At 43.0% G+C, this 12,041-nt stretch overlaps 1 long non-coding RNA gene across 1 annotated transcript in view; it reads left to right on the top strand.

Moving 5' to 3' along the window:
• LOC140527946 (uncharacterized) overlaps positions 1–11,512 on the top strand; it is a 31,426-nt gene extending 19,914 nt beyond the window's left edge. Inside the window, exon 2 of the long non-coding RNA XR_011974987.1 lies at positions 11,251–11,512. This is a non-coding gene — a long non-coding RNA (uncharacterized lncRNA). The remainder of the gene's footprint in view (positions 1–11,250) is intronic.
• Positions 11,513–12,041: the final 529 nt, after the last annotated feature.

The following is a 12,041-nucleotide window of genomic DNA, read 5'->3' as shown; positions in this document are numbered from 1 at the left end:
GGGAAAAGTAAGTTAATTACTCTCTGACAGTCACTTAACCTCTGACTTCCTCAGTCTCTTCATCTGTAAGATGGAGACAGCACCTACCTATCATGGTTGTTGCGAGGATCAAATAGATAATATTTATAAAGTAAACCTTAAACCACTATATAAATTCTAGTGATTATTATTAACATGTACTTTTAAGAGTACAGCCAGGTGGCAAAGTGGATAGAATCCTGGGTCTGGAGTCAAGAAGACATCTTCCTGAGTTCAAGTCTGGCCTGATATATTTACTAGCTATGAGACCCTGGACATGGCATTTTACCCTGTTTGCCTCAGTTTCCTCATCTGTAAAATGAGCTGGAGAAGGAAATGGCAAACCATTCTATTATGTTTGCCAAGAAAATCTCAAAATAGGTTCATGAAGAGTGGGATATGACTGAAAAACAACTGAACAACATTTTTAAGAGTATCTTTTTTGGAAGAGCCACATCAAAAATCAGCTAAAATAGCAGATAAATGGATTTGGCAATACATGTATTCTATGGTTGTTATTGCTTTTTTAAAAATGAAATTATCTCTTTAAAAAATCTGTCTTTTTGTACTCAGAAACTCATACAAAGTGGCAGGAGAAATGGAGTTAAAATCAGAAAGCGCTGGATTCCTGTCTGGTTTTCTCCATTTACTAGTTGTGTGACCTTGGATAAATCACTTAACTTCTCTAACTCTGTTTTCTCATCTGTAAAATGGGGATAGTAATAGTGGTACTCCTTTTCTCATAGGGTTGTTTTCATTGCATTCTGGCCCATCTCCAGTTATCTTGATGAATATCTGGTCACTGGATCCAGATGACTCAGGAGGAGAAAGTGAGGCTGCTGACATTTCACAGCCCTCCCTCCCTCAAAACAAAATCAAGTGCAAGTCATGTCATCATTTCTCTGATGTCATGGTCTTCTTCGAAAACAAAGGACAAACACAACAACCTGTGATGAGTACAGAGCATTGTAGGCTAACATGAGGTGCTTATAAACACAAATTCTCATCATTGTTCTTACTCAAGAGATCTTACTCAAAGGATGTCACACTTGTGCCTGCTCTTTTTCCTATACATTTTGCTGAATATTGTTAATGTGTTTTAACTCTTTATTTTATTGACCCATTCCTTGAACATACTTCAGTTTGTGACCTACTCCTGGCTTAGCACCTTTTCTGTCCTGGCAGAGTCAGGCATCAGGGACCCTCAGATTTAAGAAAAACTAGAACTCAGTGAGCTATTCTGAAGGTACTGACTGTTCTGCTTCTGGGAGTACTCAGTAGATCTGGGTCTTCTTCTTTTCTTTAAAGGGTTAATTTAATTTATTTTTCCTTGACCATAGCAGTTTGGGAGGTTGTAGGGGAGCTCCCACCTAGTCACTCTTCTCAAAGGAGTTTTTGGGTTTTTTTTTGATAGGCAATAGGGTTAAATGATTTGTACTGGGTCACATGGATGGTAAGTGTCAAGGGTCTGAGACAGATTTGAACTCAGGTCCTCCTGACTCCAGGGCCAGGTGCTCAATCCACTGTGCCACCTAAATTCCCTGAAATCTGGTCCTTCTTGAGCTCTTTTGGACTTTGGAGTTTTGGTCTGGAGCTGAATGAACACTTACCCCCCATATTAGCCCCACCTTCCACATCCCACTTCCCATACTACCAGGACAGCTATGGACTTTCCTGACTGGGTCATATGTCCAGAAAGGAACAGTCTTGTGACCTAAGTCCTCAAAAAACTCTCACCATCCTGGGAAGTTGACCAGCACACTTTGGTACAGTGACCTCACTCAGAGGAGCAGTCCCAGACCCTTTCTTTTTCCTCCAAGTCAGGGAGTAATTATGATTATTGTGAGGGACTGTACTCTGTATAGAGCATGCGTATTTGGCAGTCAAGAACCCAAGTACATCCTCTTTCTGGAGGAGAACCACAAGGCAGATACTTACGCAAGATCTTGGACTGTACCTACCACAAAGGAGGAAATGTCTTGGCTTCAACTTCCAGCTTGGGTCCCAGAGAAAAAATTCTGTACGTGAAAAAAAATAATTTACTCTTTCCCAGAGTAATTTCTTAATTTCTGAGGGGTAGGACAGGTGGGAGGGAGAAGTTAAAGTTTAGACCCAGGATAGTTTTTCCAGTGCATGCCCACGTATGTGTGTGCACATGTTTGGGGCAAGGAATGCCCTTAAGGAAAGGATGGGCTTGGGGAGACGAGTAGTAACAATGATCCAAATGATCAGAAAATTCTTCCTGGTGACCTCCTTAGCATGAGGTTACTTGGTCACACCTGCTTTAGGAAAGCCATCTTCTCCTTTTCATAAGTCAACTAGTTCATTCCCCTGCCTCAGGACAACAAGCCCCTGATAAATCAGAATTATAAACAATAATAGCTCATATCTCATCATAATAGAACAACAAAATTTGCAAGGCTCAGTCAATGATCCATTTATCCAAGAACATCTGAAGCAAAATCATAAAATTCCAGAGTGTCAAAAAGATGCTAATGGTCCCATGGAGCTGAAAGAGAACTATAATATTAATATTAACAGTAACAATACTAGACATTTATATAGCACTCTAAGGTTTATACATATTTTCTCATTTCATCCTCACAACAGCCCTGGAAGGTAAATACTATTATTACTACTACCTACTACTATTACTACCACCATTGCTACTCTCATTTTACAGATAAGGAAATTGAGGCAGATAGAAGGTAAATTATTTGCTAGTCATTTACATATATCTACAGCTAGTTGGTTGTTGTCCTTCATTCTCGAAGAGGACAAAAATGATATCACCATGATAAAGTGAAGTTTCAGCGTATCTGACTGTGACTGATCAGACCAACATGAGCTCAGAATGTTCTACTGCAGATTGAGTACAGAGAGTTTGTGTGGACATTTGGGGTGGATACTCTAAATTTGCACATCCTTTGTGCTATTTCAATTCTTCTTTGCTTATATAGCACAGCAACTTCTCTGAGGTGGGCACACCATGCTGAGTGGTCCTGTGCTAGTGTCTCCCATGTCACACAATCAAATCCGAAGTTCTTGAGAGAGACCTTGAGAGTGTCTTTGTATCGTTTCTTCTGGCCACCATGTGATCTCTTGCCTCATTCAAGTTTTCCATAAGATAGTCTTTTTGGCAAGTATATATTTTGCATTTGAACGAGGTGGCCATCCCATCAGAGTTGCGCTGTCTGAAGCATAATTTGAATGCTTGGCACTTTAGTTCAAGCAAGGACTTCAATGTCTGGTACCTTATCCTGTCAGGTGATCCTCAGAATCTTCCTAAGACAGTTCAAATGGAAGCAATTCAGTTTCCTGGCATGGCACTGGTAGACTGTTCATGTACTGAAAAGGTATATATACATCTGCAGCTAGTAATCAAAAAGGATAAATAGCTCATGAAACCAGTGTTAATTTTGGAATCAGGTCCAGCTAATGATGCTTCAAAGACCTGAGATCTCTTGGATATGGGTACTCCTTCCAACAAAGGTCCCATCTCATCCATGCCTGCCCTTTTTGTTTATGCTTTCCTCCATAGTAAGCTCCTCCAATAGCATGTAAACACCTGGAGCAGAAACATTGCCTAGACCAATGCCTAGCACAGGCTTGTTGAAGTAGGTTGAATTAGACGGTTCTAGTCAATCTGAGTGCTCCCTGCTGGTCACAATCCACTTGTCCCTCTCATCCTAGAGGACTCTTGTCCCATTCTAGTATAATTCCTACAGAAGGAATCCATGAAACATACTAGGAACCTTTCTCTAGATATGTTGACCTTGCTAGCTGACCTCTAGTTAGTTATCACTCTCTCACTGCATGATGGGGCCATCTTGTCCAGTCATATAATTTCTCTGATGACCAACTTCTTATTCACATTCTATTCTATTTTTATTCATCTTCTTGTGCACATTGGTAATGCATCACAGCCTGGTCACACATACTCTGATTCTCTCTATTATCGTTAACTTTAATCCTTCAGAGACTATGGCATTCTATGACTCATTGATGTCTAGCATCAATCCTATTCCTCAAATCAATTCAATTTAGCACACATTGAGTGAATGTCTACTCTGTACAGAGCTCTGTGCTAAGTGCCAGGAGGGATACAAAAATGAATAAGACTCCCTCCCTCAAGAAACTTAGAATCTATTGAAAAGAATATGATAAATACTCAAATAACTACAATACAACATGGAACATGATAAGTACATGAGAGATACAAAGAACTTGTGAGGATCCCAAGGAATGAAAGATTATTTGTTTCTGTCTCACCCAGCTTCTACCTCCTCCCTGCTATTCCCATACCTCAGATTGGAAGCTAGTTAGAGTTAGTGTTCATTTAGGCAGCTGTCCCCATCCTATCCACTGACCATACCCAGACCAGGAAATTAGGGGGCAAGGGGTACTGATGGCAGCGACAGTTCATACACCTGGAACTATGCCACTGATGACCCTCTGGTCTTGTTCCCTACTGAATGGCAGCATCTTTTCTCCAACTCAGACCCAAAGTACACCAGCCCTCACAGCCTATCACAGTGCCTAAAACACATGTGAAGTAAGCAAAAGCATCAGAAGGGTGAGATTCAAACCTGGGTCTTCCTGATGAAAACTTTGACTCCATATTTGTTTTTTCACTGCCATCTCTTTCGAGAGTGTCAAGACACAAGACCACTCAGGTAGTTTCCAAATAGCAGAAACTCTAGCCCCCTCCCTGGAACACGCCTGTTTTTCCAGTGGCCCCACCTATAGGATCCCTAAGAGCTTAGTGCCTACTTTTCCCTGGGCCCTAACAAGAAGAGATCCTGACTCAGTGATTTAGGTTCTCAGTTGCAGATCTGTTAATGGCTTGCTATATAATTTTGGGCAAGTCATATAATTTTTCTAAGGCTCAGCTTCCCCATTTGGAAAGTGGGGAAATTTCTATCTGTCCATCTCTCAAAAAGTTATTGATGATGAAAATAGTACATGCAAAAGTGCTTCATATTATTCTTAATAAGAACTGGAGGAGTGCTTAGAGATTCCTAATATACTCAGAAAGTTCTTTGGTAGGAGAAGCATCGGCGAGTGGGAGGGGGTTTGGATTGGAAGTCAGAAGACCTTCATTTGAGACCTGACTCTGACACATGCTTAACTGTCTGACCTTGGACAGGCATCCTATAAATGTCAATTATTATATATTGTAACTCATCCTAAAGACCACATTGTACAAACCCCTTACCCTGTACTCCTTGGCCTTTGGCCAAAGCAATAAAATCCTGACTGGTATTTTGCCAGTAGGACAGAAAACTCCCCTCTTTCCTGGACCCTGATACTATCAGAAAGTGTTGGAAGTCGGACAACTTGGGTTCAAATCCTGGCTTGGCCCTTTATTCCCTGAGGGACCTTGGGAAAAAAATCACTTCACCTCCCTGGACCTTGGTTTCCTTCTCTGTAAAATGAGGGGGCCCAGGTCCCTTTCAGTTCTAGAACCATGATCTTATAACTAAGTTGAATCCCTCTTGGGATTCTAGACATGATTTCTTGAGGTATCCAAATAAGTCTGTGCATATACATTCATACGTGCATTGTGGGTGTGTTTGTCCTTCGTCCTCGAAGAGCACCATGACATCAAGGTGATGACATGACTTGCAGTTTACTTAGATATGAAGGAGGGAGGGCTGCATACATATAGATACAAATGTGTCTGTGTGTCTGTGTATACATGTATATATGCATGTACATAAGTATGTGTAGATACGCATGTGTACATGTGTATATGTGTGCATGTATTTAGATGTGTATATGTATATATTATGTAAACATGTACATGTACACGAGTATAGAAATATGTGTGGGTATGTGCATACATGTGCATGCACATGTATGTAAACACACATGTTATGTGTGCATGTGTATGTGTCTCGCTGTGTTATGCTATCCCTAGTACTATTAAGGACATTGATGCATACCTGCATGATTACATGGATGTATGCAGGCTTGTATACATAGATCAAGGTACCAAACAGTTTCTGTTTCTCAGGGTACACTTTTTCCTCTACTGTCTCTCTGTGGAGTGGCAGGGATGAGCCAGGGTTCAGGGGTTATTTTCCCGACTTCATGGGTAGGAAAACCAGGGCACAGGAGAGGTGAAGTGACTTTCCCAATTTCCAGTGTACATGAGCAGGGAGTAGAACCCAAGAGGCCCGCATTCCAGTGCTCCACTTACAAACAGGCCGTCATAGAGGGTTATGTCACGGATCCCAGCAGCACCACTCAAAGAAGGGCAAAGGAAGTGATTGCCCTCTACCTGGCAGAGTTGAGCTGAATTTGGAGTGGGCAGGGGGAGGGAGGATCAGACAGTAACCTGCCAACGAGATGTATATCTCTAGTGAGAAATCTCTGGGGGAGGAGAAGGTCCCCCTTCTTCTGTCAGGGAACACTGGAGGCAGAGTTCTAAACTCCCCGGAGAAGACTTCCCATAAAGCTGGCTCAGGTCTTCCAGAGGATCAGTCCTGTAAATTACAGTGCTCCATCCACCTTCCTGTCTAAAAACCACAAACCTTTCAGCCAGCTAGTCATAGGGGTGGGTAGCGCACAGTTACACCTTCTTTGCCACGTGCGCACACACACAAACACATGGACATAACATACACCCCGACAATGCCCTCAGACTCACAGACATGGAGCCGTATTTCTCACACAATTATAAAAAATACACAATTATGTATGTAGACCTACATAAAAGCATGCATACATTTCCAAAAAGCTTTAATATAGTGACATATAGAGATCTACAAGCCATAATACACATATAGGCACACAGCTAATGCAAGCACGCACACATATGCATGCAAACACAAAACCATGTATACAAACATATGCGATATAGCATAGACAGGCATATATAGAAATATATGATACAGCATACATGCCTATATAAACATAGATATAAGACCATGATATAAGATACAACCATGTATAAAAACACACAAAGATATGATACACACCAACGAGTACGTAAAAGCAGGAGCAGATATTCACACAGATATGTATGCAAACACCTGTGCAAACACAGACATATAACAAATGTACGCAAACACACAGACAGGTATACACCTGAACACACAGAACAAACTGCACAGACACACTGGAACTCCAACTCAACCCAGCATTATCATAGAGTTTCTGTAGATACTCGATAGCACACATGCCTGTGTATGTAGGTGACAGACGTGTGTGCACTCACACTCAACACACACCCGCACACGCACGCACACACAACCTAGACAACCTAAACGCGTATGCACACATGCCCACCCCCTCCAATCATGCACACATACTCCCTCACAAACATACACAAACTATTAAGCAGTTGGAGACAAAGACGTGTTGTCAATAGAAAAGAATCGTAATCAGTTCCCATTTATTAAGTGGCGGCCCTCCTGGTGCTTTTTGCATTTTCATAAAACAGACTGCAAGGCGGAGCCGTCCTTGGCCACCTTTTCTAATTAAAATAATTACAGCCTCCCGGCAGCAGTTTGGGATGGATTTATTCTCTTACCTCTTGAAATCCAAGGAAAAGGAATCTGGCAATCAGCCTGCGGAAGCTGCCCTCCTCTGTATCCCAAATGGGATTGAATTTCCTTTGCCCCTTATCTCCGAGGATGCCCAGCGGGGCTCCCGGCTCACTATGGGTTTCTACTTTTTCTCCATTAATTTGCTTTCTAAATGCACGCAGGAAGCCTCAGCCCCAGCGGAAAGACAACTGAGACTCCATGGGGACCAGTGGGGGGTGGGGCGGGGTTTGTATGGCAGTCTGGGCCTGCCCTGGCAGCCCTGGGCTTGGGGGTGGGGGACAAAACTTCTAGAATCTGTGGCTGTTCCTCCTCACACTTTGGTCTGCCCCTCCATGGAACAGGGAGAACATCGTCCCTGTCTCTGTCTCCAAAAACAAGGGATAAGAAGGGGTGAAAGGTATGTTAACGTACTAATGAGAAGATAATAACCTATATTTCCAAAGCTCTTTATGGTTTACAAGACACTTTTCTCATTACCATCCTAAGGAATGTAGTGTTGAGTATAAGGCCCATTTCACAGATGAGGAAACTGAGGTGCAGAGACTCGTTTACTGTAACCACAGGCATTCAAACTTAAGCTCCTGACTTAGAGTTCAGGATTCTGGAAAAGCCTTCATCCATGCCATTCCCCTAGCCTTGAGTGCCCAGTGGCAACTGGGCCTGTGTGATCAATCCCAGACCATCCTTCAAAACCTAGCCCCAAAGTCCTCAAGAAAGGTTTTCTTTGACTGACAGCTTCCAGCTCTAGTCATTCCGTTGAATTCAGCTTCCCCTTAGTCCTTATGTCAACTCTTGGTTATCAATGTGCTTTGGGGATGATTTGCAGTGAATGTCTTAATCTTAGGCAGCTTCTCCCCACCTGGATTGCTAGCTTATTTTCATATTAGCCTAAGGAATAGTGTTTGAAAGACAACTCCAGGGAGGACAGGTGGGAGGGGGAGGGGAAGACCCCTCTACCTGACACATCCCATCAGTAACTTCCTGGAACCCAAGCATCAAAGATGACATTCTTTTCACACTCTCCCTCCCTCCGCTATCCCCAGTTCCTTTCTCTTTTTTTCTTTCTTCTCTCCCCACTAAAGGGTCTTGACCCTTTCAGTTCCCCAAAGCTCTCAAGAAAGAATATTCCCCCATCAGGTCAGGCACATCTCCATTTCCCACCCCCACACCATGTCATTAGGCTGAATTTTTAGTCCATTCTCTCAAAAGGCCAAACAAGGCAGCTTCTAGGTCCATAGGCACATAACCCAAGCTCTTTTTTTTCTCTACATGCAGGGCCCAGATTGCACACTACCCCAACTCCAACACATACTCCATACCTACTACCCACTAACAGAGCCATGACCTAAAGTGATGGTTAGGAGAAAAGCCCCTCTGTTTTCTTCCTGGATGAGTCTTCCCTACCCCCAGTACTGGATATACAATATACTCCACACATAGCATTTACTCCTTGAAAGAGAGTCCTGGGTTTAGAGTGAGAAATAGATTGTTGGGGTAGGCAAGATGCAGGTCAGAAAGTAGGCAGAAGGACTGATGTGACCTTGGATTCAATACAAGTGTTGGTTACAGCCCCATGAATCTGAACACCTGAAAACTGCAAAGTGGGGCAGAGGGGAGAGGTATAGCCTTCAGGCATCTGGAAATTGGTTGAGGGGGGTGGTCACAGAACACCTGTGTACCCCACCCCATAATTCTCCTCCCAGCTGTCTAGCAGCTGTAGTTACCAAGCTAAAATTGAGTCTATCAGAAAGGAATCTCGAGGAGCAAGATCTGGTATTCCCCCCAAGGGGTAGCCTGACCCAGCACAGCAAAGAGGAGCAGAAAAAAATGGAGTGAGAAGGGGGAAACAATCCTTCCAGACACTCTCCAGCCTAGCTGATGGAATCTATATTGTGATGAGGATGGGATTTGGAAGATATGGTAAATGCCACTCAGATGGCAGAGATCTCTCTTTTGGGTAGCGTCAAAGACCCAGGGGTTCTTCTACCCAAAGCTTTGTACCTGGAGCTCCTTGCTTTGTTCTAGCTGACAGTTCTCTCCTCCAGAGTTTCCCCATTTTATTGGTGTGCTTTGAGAGAAGAAGCAAAGAGGCTTTGTAACTTACCAAAGAGACAATGTGACTTGTTTCGACGGTACGGTGAAGAGTGGAGTGCTGGACAGTCAAAATCCCATCTCAGTTCAAATCCCATCTCAGTTACTTCTTACCTGTACTACCTTGGGCAACTCATTTAATCTATGGCCTTCAGTTTACTCATCTGCAATGCAAGAGGGTGGAACAAGATAATCTTCTAAGGCTCTTTCTCTTGCTCAATCTTGGATTTCCTTAAAAGAACTGAGACATCCAGATCCCTCAAGTCACTTCTCATTCTACCCATCAGGGACCTCTCCTCTTCTGGGAGCTGCTTTTACAATTATGTTAAGGAGGTTCTGAGATGATGTTCTGTATCCCAGTGAAGAGAAATAGGATGCAGTGAAGTGCCTTTTGTGGGCTCATTGATCATGTCTTTTTGGTTCTGTTGGCTTTCCATTTACTTAAACTGTAATCCTTCCCTTATTTTCCTCCTTCCATCATTTAAAATCTCTCTCTCTTTCTCTCTTCTCTCTCTCTGTCTTTCCTCTCCCCCCCCTTCTCTCTTCTCTTTCTCTCTCCTGTTTTATAATAGCTGACATTTTTGCTTAACACTAGTTATTTCATTTGATCTTCATGACACCCCCGTGAAATGGGTGCTATTGCTATCTCCATTATATGGGTAGCCCAAAAGTCTTAGTGCCATTTTAATAGATAAAATTTAATAGATTGAAATTGTACAGGGAGACAGAGAAGTAAAGTAACCATGACCACAAAGTTTCTAAGGCAGATCTTCCTGACACTAAACCCAGGGTTCTAGCCTCAAATCGTGCTTCAAACACTCATCTTTCTACTATGGGTCTCAGCTTCTCCTGGTTGAAGAGGGATGAAGTTTGAATGGGATAAGAATCAGGGAAGAGAAAAATAAAATCCTCCAAGATCTCATCTCTATTAACCCACTCCTCTTGTTAACTATATAGTAAAAACAACTCAAAGGTGGGACCTAGGGGATTCCCCTTCCATTCCACGGTAGAGTGAAAGTGAAGCTTCTATGTTGGTGTTTTGGGAGCCATCCATGGCTGACCCAGACAGTTGCTCCCACTCCTGGGTTTGTGGGAGGCCTGCAGAGTCACCTTTTCCTCCTCCCTGGGACCCTAGGCCCCTAGGGTAGGGTTTCCCATTAAGGATGAGGGAAGCATAAGGACTCCTAGTCAGGTTTCTTACTTCACTCCCAGGGGCCAGGGTCCAAGGCACATGAGATCCTGCAGTTCCAGGGAATGAGTAACTAGTGGAAGCCCATCCAGCCAGGTATTCTTGAGAAACATAAAAAACTAGCAGAGCTGCCCAGGGAAGAAGATGGACTGGGAACATCTCTGATCCACTGGAGACTGTTGGTCTCTGGAAAAAGCAAGGCCTTTCCTAATAAGATTCTCTCAGGATAACTGATGCACACATGCCTTCTCTACTTAGATTTTTCTTATAGTGGACCCTGTCCAAGTTTAGGATCAGCATGAACATTTAAACTTATTCAAAGTACTTTCCTAACAACAGCCCTATGAGATAGGTAATAAATATGTAATTAAAATGAAATATATGTTCATTTTGCAGATGAGGAAACTGAGACTGAGAATCGAATCACCAACCCTTGGAGCTGGAAAGAACTTCAGAAGCCACTATTTCAAACTGTTTGGAAACAAGAATCTCCTCTATAACATACCTGACACGTTCTCATTCAACCTTTACTTAAAGACTTCAAGAGCAGAGTCCTCTCTTCCCCACTTTCTGACCCCCCTCTCCCCAGCCCAAAGGTAGCCCATTCTGATTTTAGACTGTTCTAATTGCCAATAAATTTGCCTTGACATTAAACCCTTATAATTTCTATTCATGCTCCTTTCTCTGCTGTCTCGGACCGAGCGGAACAAGTTCAATCAATCTTTCACAGGCCAGTCTTTCAAATACTTGAACATAGCTATTGCGTCCTTCCCAAATTCCTCTTCTCCAAGCTAAGAATCTTTGTGTATCAGGATGCTTAGATGACATAATCTCCAGGTTTTTCATCCTCCTGTTTACCCTCCTTTGGAAGCTTTCCAGGTTGCCAACATCCTTGACAAAATGCAGTGCCCAGAGCTTAATACAATACTCCAGATTTGGTCTGACCTGAGCAGAGGACAGAGAGTTTATCACTTCCCCAATCCTAGATATTACCTGTGATAGGAGTAACATCTGCTAGCACCCCTGCTGTGTAGGCTGGGATGGTTTTTCCTTAAAAGGCAGGGCAGCCATCTCAACATTGATTGATGTAGGGCAGATGTTCTTGATCTTGTGTGTGTGTGTGTGTGTGTGTGTGTGTGTGTGTGTGTGTGTGTGTGTGTGTGTGTGTGTGTGTGTGACAAACCCCT

This window comes from Notamacropus eugenii, chromosome 2 (assembly GCF_028372415.1).
Source record: "Notamacropus eugenii isolate mMacEug1 chromosome 2, mMacEug1.pri_v2, whole genome shotgun sequence".
Lineage (NCBI taxonomy): Eukaryota > Metazoa > Chordata > Mammalia > Diprotodontia > Macropodidae > Notamacropus > Notamacropus eugenii.
The sequence above is the reverse complement of the archived record's forward strand: the minus strand, read 5'-3'. Positions and strand labels throughout refer to the sequence as shown.